The sequence below is a fragment of the Oryx dammah genome, unplaced genomic scaffold (genome assembly GCF_014754425.2).
Source record: "Oryx dammah isolate SB20612 unplaced genomic scaffold, SCBI_Odam_1.1 HiC_scaffold_11, whole genome shotgun sequence".
Taxonomy (NCBI): Eukaryota; Metazoa; Chordata; class Mammalia; order Artiodactyla; family Bovidae; genus Oryx; species Oryx dammah.
The window spans coordinates 20,464,741-20,473,152 of NW_024070195.1; the positions used below are offsets into that span (position 1 = coordinate 20,464,741).

Genomic DNA, 8,412 nt, shown 5'->3' on the forward strand with positions numbered 1-8,412 from the left:
TGTGTATCCGATCGCCTCTTCACTTTTCCTATACAATGTGTTTAGAATTCAGATTTCTGGGGTCTGACAAGTCAACAAAGTATCACACTTCAATCAGCTTTCCAGATGCCGAGTTTCTTACTATTGCCTCCTCTCCCGAAATTTTGATCCTAGTTGAATTTAGGTTTGGAGGCTGTTTTGAGTGGGATTTCTGGAGTGCACAAAAGCAAATTCTTGTCTTTCATCCACAATCTTTACCTGAAAGCCCCCCGCAAAGCAGCGGTGGTCCCCTGAGTAAATAAGCGATCCAGCTCTATTCCTCTCCTTCAGCTCTCAGCTCAAGCATTCCTTCCCTACTGTGGCCTTTCTCCCAGATTCACATCAAAAGATAAAGCACTCTATTATTAGCATCGTCTCCTTGTTTTAACTTTAGAGTATTTTTAACCCTCAGGTTCAACCTATTTCCCCAACTAGATGGTAGGATTTTTGAGGAGCTGGAAATGTCCTTGTTTGCAATAATACTCTCACTATCTTACAATTATGGGCTTCCCGTGGGGTCGCTAAGAGTCGGACACGACTGAGCGACTTCACTTTCACTTTTCACTTTCATGCACTGGAGAAGGAAATGGCAACCCACTCCAGTGTTCTTGCCTGGAGAATCCCAGGGACGGGGGAGCCTGGTGGGCTGCCGTCTATGGGGTCGCACAGTCAGACACGACTGAAGAGACTTAGCAGCAGCAGCAGCAGCAGTTGGTGGCTCAGCTGTAAAGAATCTGCCTGCCGATGCAAGAGAACTATAATAACATGCTACAAGGATAGTTGAGATTGTTTTCTTTCAATGAATTATCCAAACACAGGACCGCAGTTATGGCTGGACCACGTGGCCTAATGGATAAGGCGTCTGACTTCGGATCAGAAGATTGAGGGTTCGAATCCCTTCGTGGTTGCTATGGCGCTTAAATTATTACTACTCAGAAACTGTAAACTTTCATAACGATCGTTCTTAAAAATCCAATTTTCTTGGTTAAAGTCCGTAATCAGAAATCTCCTTTTCTCCTGAATAGTTTTATCCTCCATGCATTTCTGCTCAACACCCTTTCCTTTGCTTTATGTTTCTTTTTACTCGTCCAGTGTCTATTCCTCTATCCACAGTATCTATCATCTATCCCGGTCTGCTGTTCTCAAAATTTGGCTCTCGAACCAGTGCCAACATCGAGGAGCTTCCTAGAAATGCAAGCTTTCCCAGCTTGCCTGGTTCCCTCTCAGCGCTATACTTGAACTACAAAATCAGAATTTGGGGAGTTGGGCTCAGGAATTTGGTAACAATTATTGAATCTGGGTGGTGGGTATATAGATAATTTCCGATTCTTTCAACTTTTTAAAATGTTTGAAATTTTTTACAGTAAAAGTTTAATTAAAGAAAAAAAAAGGGGGGGTAGGTGGGACTGACAGAAGCTGTTCTGTTTAAACAAAAGCCCTGGGAGAAGAGCACAGGGCTCCTAGGATACAAGACAGAGGGTCAACATCAAGAAACCAGCATTGTGCGAGGTAGAGTAGATCCTTTCTTGCCTCGGGAATCCAGGCCCCCTTGACAGAGTGGTCAGAAAAAGAGCTGAGAAAATTAGACAGAGACCGGTGCTGAGGGACTCCTACGTCACTGTGATATTCCCTGAAGGCCACAAAGTAACTTTAAAGACTTTAAAGGAGGGGAGAGATCCAATCTAATTTGCATTCTCAGATTAACACATCAATTAATGCTGATTTAGCCCTGCCTAGATAATCTGCCCTAAACTACATCTCCAAGGTGTTCCCTCTCACTGCTCTCCCTCCTTCTCCCCCTCCAAAAAACAACACTTTTTTTATTTATCTCATATTCCACAAGTTTTAAGTCCAGAACACTGCTCCCATCTCCAATTTGGCTCACTTTCACACACCCTTCAGATCTAAGTTTAAACATGATTCAGAATATCCATTTGGCCAGAGATAAGGTATAATTGGAACATTTCTTCATGAAACTTAGTGTTTAATGAGTGAGTCTCCAAGCAACCACCTAAGATATTCATCATTGGGATCTACATTCTTCCTGTGGGCTACTAAGGCACCGCGGACCTCTCACTTATCAAACTCAATGGTGAATACTCACTTTTGTAATTGTTCACTCTGAAAATTTCTCAGAACAGTAGCCATATTTTTGCGGCTCTCCACTGAACGAGCAGCACCTAGCAAAGTGTTTATGCTGTGATTGTGCCCAGAATACAAATTTTGAAACAAGAAATGAATGAATCTCTTCAGGGACAAGGGACCAGAAAACTTTCAAGAAATTGTTGCAGTTGAGCCTATGAGAAACTGTTGGAACCTGATCTTAGAAAATGGATTTGACACTTGGGAGGAAAAGCCAGACTGAGAAACAGTTCCAAGGTTGAACCAAAGACCTGGAAACCTGTGGCCTCTGGAGAGGGAGTTAGAGAACAGATATAAGGGGAGTTCTGAGTCTTTGGTTTTGGTACCTGGGTGCTCCTGTTAAACAAAAATCTAGGTTGTTGGAGAAGACCCAAGTTTAGAAGGAAAGAATGGAGCTTTCATTTGGGGATGTATTGCTTTTGAGATGAACATGGACATGCAACAAGAAGTAACTAGGACAACTGTATTTTCTGGAGCCCAGACATGAGGTCTGAGCTGCAGGAGGTAATTTTCAACCTATCAGCACATAAGCAGGGGTTTATCAATCATGCCCTGTCCTCCCTCTGTTCATGAAATAGAGTTGATGAATGAAATACAGTCTCCTTGTACACTAACACACCCACATGCATGCGCATACAGTTAAGATTGTGGTAATGGTTGTGTAGTTTCAGCAAAGTGAAGATCCTGGGGTTCTGGTCTTGTTTTGGAAATGGTCTCTGCAAATTTTTTAAACATTATCCATACAGTATTAGATACTCTGAGAAAAAAGTCCCATGCCATGAAGTGGATTTGATTCTCAGAAATATTTTCATATTACTATTTTATTCAAAAATATTCTACCTACTGCTTTAAAATATTTTGAGCCTTACAAAGAGATGGGAGATCGGGCTTCATGGGGAATATTTTGATAGATCCTTATTCTTGAACTTAAAAATAACAGTTACAAAAGCTGCTGACATTTGTTGAGCCCTTTCTATATTCCAGGCACTAGATTAAATGTCTAAAGACATAGAGTGTCTGTAAGGAACAGCTGTGCCAGATTATTTATTGAGCATTAATTTCCTACTCCAGCAGAAATAAGGGTTGTTTTTTTTTTTAACTGTTGCAATATATGGCGATTTGCTTTCTAGAAAAAGACCATTCTCGGTTTACTACATGTTGGAAATAAAGTTGGTTGACTCCTCTTCGATTTTATCAACTATTAATGGAATTTATCATTTTTGTTTTGCCCTTTTTAATGACTAAATACTGAAGTTGCTTAAAATAAGTGTTATATAGTAACATGGAGAACATTGAAAGCACCCATGTATATGTGTAGTCGTGGCCGAGTGGTTAAGGCGATGGACTAGAAATCCATTGGGGTCTCCCCGCGCAGGTTCGAATCCTGCCGACTACGAGTTAATTTTCCCTCCTCTTTAGCATAATAAAATTTCCATCTAGTCTGATTTACCTTCAATTTCAAGACACTTTTTAAAATATTAAACACTCTCTCAGACCTTTTACAAATCACATCAAAACAGAGTTCTTATAGACCACGAAGGAGTCATATTTTATGAGTTAGAAAAAAGAACCAGTAAGACTTTCTTCTATTTCAGTTCTGAGCTTTCTCAGGATCTCAAACCGAAAGGAAAGATTTCACACATTCATATTTAAAGCAACAGTGATGCCACAACTTCCCTTTTTCTAAAACTGTAAGTCCTGTTCTACTCGTGGGTGGGCCAGTGGCGCAATGGATAACGCGTCTGACTACGGATCAGAAGATTCCAGGTTCGACTCCTGGCTGGCTCGTTGCTTTTTATAACGCCCTTTCTGTAAATTTCCACAAATTCCCATCTTCTCCAGGCCTCCATGTTAAGCTTTTCTAATTTTCTGTTTATTTTACAATATCACTGCATACAAAATGACAAAAGTGTTAATACACAGGCTTTAGCTATAGCTCTCTATTCTTTTACATACAAAAATTTTCTTTAAATCACATCACTAAATTGTTTTTGAAACTGACGGAAACTTACTTAGGTGTATGAGGGAAACATAAAAGAGGGAACACCTTTCAGATGCATCGTTCTCAAAGAGTTAAGATTGAAAGTCTCACAAAGAGATTTCTTGATAGCAATTTTTTCTTCTCTCTTTTTTTAAGATTTAGTTTTTAAGAGCAATTACTAGTTCACAGCAAAATTGAGAGAAAGGTGCACACACCTTCTCACACATGTATAGTCTCCCCCATCGTCAACAGAATGGGTACACTTGTTAGAAATGATGAGTCTACTGTGGACTGATGTTCATAGTTTTCATTACAATTGGCCCCTGATGTTGTGCCTTCTAAAGGTTTAAACAAATGTAAAATCATAAAGGAAATCAACCCTGAGTATTTATTGGAAGGACTGATGCTGAAGCTGAGCTCCAACAGTTTGGCCACCTGATGCAAAGGGCTGACTCATTGGAAAAAACCCTAATGCTGGGAAAGATTGAGGGCAGGAGAAAAAGGGAATGACAGAGGATGAGATGGTTGGATGGCATCACTGACTCACTGACGTGAGTTTGAGCAAGCTCCGGGAGATAGCGAAGGACAAGGAAGCAGGCATACTACAGTCCGTGCGTGCGTGCGTGCTTAGTCGCTTCAGTCGTGTTTGACTCCTTGCGACCCCATGGACCATGGCCTGCCAGGCTCCTCTCTCCAAGGTATTCTCCAGGCAAGAATACAGCAGTGGGTTGCCGTTTCCTTCTCCAGTTCTGACCTTGGGGTTGCAAAAAGTCAGAAATGACTGAGTGACTGAACAACAGAAAGGCATGTATCTATCCATTGTTACAGCATCTCACAGAGGATTTTCACTGCCTGAAAAGTCCTCTCTGCTTGGCCTATTCATCCTTCTTCCTCTCACCAACCCCCGGCAACCAATGATGATTTTACTGTTTCTGTAGTTTTGCCTTTTCTAGGATGTCATATATTGGAATGATATGGTACGTACAGCCTTTCAGATTGGCTTATTTCACTTAGTAATATGCATTTACGGTTTCTCCATGTCTTCTCATGGCTTAGTAGCTCATTTCTTCTTAAGGCTGAGTAATATTTCATTGTCTGCTTGTACCACAGTTTATCCATTCACCTACTGAAAGGCATTTTGGTTGCTTCCAAGATTTGGCAATTAAGAATAAACTTGTTATAAACAACTGTGTGCAGGCTTTTGTGTGGACAAAAGTTTCAACTCCACTCCTTTGGGCAAATTAATAAGGAAGGCAATTGCTGGTTCATATGAACTGGCAAACTGTCTTCCACAGCGGTTGTACAATTTTGCATTCCAACCAGCACTGAATGACAGCTCTTGTTACCCCGTCTCCTCACCAGCATTTGATGTTCAGTGTCCTGGATTACTTTGGCCACCTGATGCGAAGAGCTGACTCATTGGAAAAGACCCTGAAGCAGGGAAAGATTGAGGACAGGAGGAGAAGGAGACGACAGAGAATGAGATGGTTGGATGGCATCACCCACTCAATGGACATGAGTTTGAGCAAACTCCAGGAGATAGCGAAGGACAGGGAAGCCTGGCGTACTGCAATCCATGGGGTCGCAAAGAGCTGGATACGACGGATAGATGGAAAAACAGCAACAATGGGTGTGTAGTGGTATCTCACAGTTACTTTGTTCTCAAGACATATGCTTTTCATGTGCTTAAAAAGCGGGCCAAACACCTCACTAAAGGAGATATACAATGACAAATTTTCTTAATAAACTCTCTTCTATACCCTCAAAATTCTCTTCAGGAGGAAAAAAAGCTTGTCTTAGCAGAGGATGGTTTCGATCCATCGACCTCTGGGTTATGGGCCCAGCATGCTCCCGCTGCGCCACTCTGCTGCAATAAACAGTACACTCATACTTAGTATTCAGCTTTCTACAGACTTTTTTTTTTTTTTTTCAACCCTACAGAGCTGAGTGTTTTCTTGAACTGTTTTTTTGTTTGTTTGTTTGTTTCTGTCTCTCTCTCTCTTTCCCCCAGAGCAGTAATCTCTGTTATAATGTGATGCCCAAGGGCCTAAACTAACTGCTAAGAAAAGTGTTAATAAGAAACAGAGAACGACTATTTTGGATACTCTTCTTCTATGCACAAAGGCATGCTTAGATGCAATGTCTGTTCCCATGTGCTATGTGAACATGTACATTACATCTATAACAAAATATCTGCTGATATTCCATATGTCATGTTTTAAAGCCATTCTAAGTTATACAAAGTAACAGGTTCTGATGAAATAAGTGTGCTTTCCTTTTCTTCTGCACTGTAATGTAATGGTTCATAATCTGTTGGAGGGTGCTCAAGTCCCAGGTAAGAAAAAAATACAGTCCTGCACATTTTTTAAAAAAGAGAGTTTTAAGGAGTTCTTAGAACTTCTAGCCCAGAGGACTACTTTTTCTGATGTAATGGTTCATTTCCTCTAATCTCAATTTGGCAAACCAAACAAAAACTTATGTTCAGGTTTTCTGCATCTGGAAATGAACTGACTTCTTGGTTTGTTGGAGTAGGGGAATTGCAGAGAGCCAAGATTCTGCTTGCAGTGTAACCTTTCTGGCAAGGAAAAGCTGATCCAAGTGTGAAGCAGGAAATGTCAGAAGATGTGGGAAGCTTCTGACCGTTGGAGAGAGAGATGTGGATAAGGAAATGGGTCAGGGAGCACAGAAGTGAGTGTGGAGAGATGGCTGGGAGTTAGCAGACTGAAATTCAGAACGTTTGCAATAAAAGAAAAAATGTCTTTTGCAGAAAAGAATAAAAATATTTTTATGGACCCAGAAATAAACCCCCAAGCAGTTATAGTGTACACCTGCCTATTTACCTACTTTGTAAAGGGCAGCGTTAAGGGCAGCTAGCATTGAAGAAAACATCTTTTTCCCCTCCAAGTTTCAGACCAGTGCATCCCAGACAGTAAAACAACTGACCTCGACGTGATTTGAACACGCAACCTTCTGATCTGGAGTCAGACGCGCTACCGTTGCGCCACGAGGTCCTGCGGGGGCCCCTGCCTCCTTTACTTGTCAACCAGATCTATGAAATTAATTATCGGTATTTAGTGAAGACCATGCAGCTGGATACAAAATAATGCCTGGTGGTCTCCTGAATTAAAACAGATTTCCATTCAATCACTTACTGATTCTCTGTCTCCGAAAATGCTTCTATTTCCAATGCTTCCTATTTCCTTCCTTTTCTTACCTAATTTTCTCCATATACGTCAAAAATAGACGTTTGGGGTTTGTTTTGTTTTCGTTTCTGTCTTTTTAGAAATAATAGACATTCGGTTTAAAGTCGGGCGTTTTGAGTTTGAGTAAGAGTAACAAAGAGTGCCCTCCCCTCATCCCTTAGCCCTCCCCCTAATCAGGGACGCTGATCAGGGTTTTGAATTTGTTACCAAAGTTGATGGTAGTTGCTAACCACATACTAGTGTTTTGAGGAAATGAATTTTGGGGCCGGCCGGTTTAACTGTGTAGCTCCTATCTGTGAATTAATATCGTCTTCTTAAACCCATTCTTGTGCTTCGTTGAAATGATCAATTTTACATTGCAAGAGTTCTTCTGAATCTGAACACTGTATCTGAAACTGCCCCTACGAAGGGCAAGAAACCTTGTGTGTGTGTGTGTGTGTGTGTTTTGGTCCGAGGAAACAAGTGATTCTGGCACTGTGGTTAGGCTGGTTAAAGCACCTGTCTGAGAAACTGCAGTTGGGTGTCGAATCTCAATGAGATTATTTTCCAAGATCTAAATCGTAGAGAGGTCTCTTTGAACTCCTAGAAAAAGATATTCTGAAAAATGTATCTTGAGCTCTGGACTCATTTTTCAAGATTAAGAAAAGGAAACTTTAATTTTCAGTGTCCTTTTTATAGCAGTGGGTCATTTTTCAGAATATCCTGTCCAGGAGTCCCAAAATTGCATACCTCTGATTGTCTTTATCTCTTTTCCTTGTTTTTCCTAGGCTAGATGCTGCATACTATATATCAGCATCTAGTATACCATATATTTTACTTATATATTTATTTATTACCTATTAGAAGTTACTAGACTAAAAGCTAAGGCACAGCCTCTTCCAGGATCCATCTGAGTGGTCAGCTTGCACTCCACTTAATATACCCCCTTTGGCTACCACATCCACCTCACCACCACCCCCTGGCTACTGCTACCCACTAAGAACAAACACCAGGAAGTTTACCTGGGGGGTGGTGGTGGTCTAAGAACTCAGGCTCTCAGAGTTGATTATGTTTGTTGTAGATCCTCTG

General features: G+C 41.0%; 4 non-coding genes across 4 annotated transcripts; 3 read left to right on the top strand and 1 right to left on the bottom strand.

Moving 5' to 3' along the window:
- The first annotated feature begins 853 nt into the window (after positions 1–853).
- On the top strand, positions 854–926 carry TRNAR-UCG. The gene has a single exon. It is a non-coding gene; the product is annotated as a tRNA-Arg (tRNA).
- A 2,548-nt stretch (positions 927–3,474) lies between these two features.
- TRNAS-AGA lies at positions 3,475–3,556 on the top strand. Its single transcript has one exon. It is a non-coding gene; the product is annotated as a tRNA-Ser (tRNA).
- A 319-nt stretch (positions 3,557–3,875) lies between these two features.
- Positions 3,876–3,948, top strand: TRNAR-ACG. Its single transcript has one exon. It is a non-coding gene; the product is annotated as a tRNA-Arg (tRNA).
- A 3,132-nt stretch (positions 3,949–7,080) lies between these two features.
- On the bottom strand, positions 7,081–7,152 carry TRNAW-CCA. The gene has a single exon. It is a non-coding gene; the product is annotated as a tRNA-Trp (tRNA).
- Between the last annotated feature and the right edge of the window lie 1,260 nt (positions 7,153–8,412).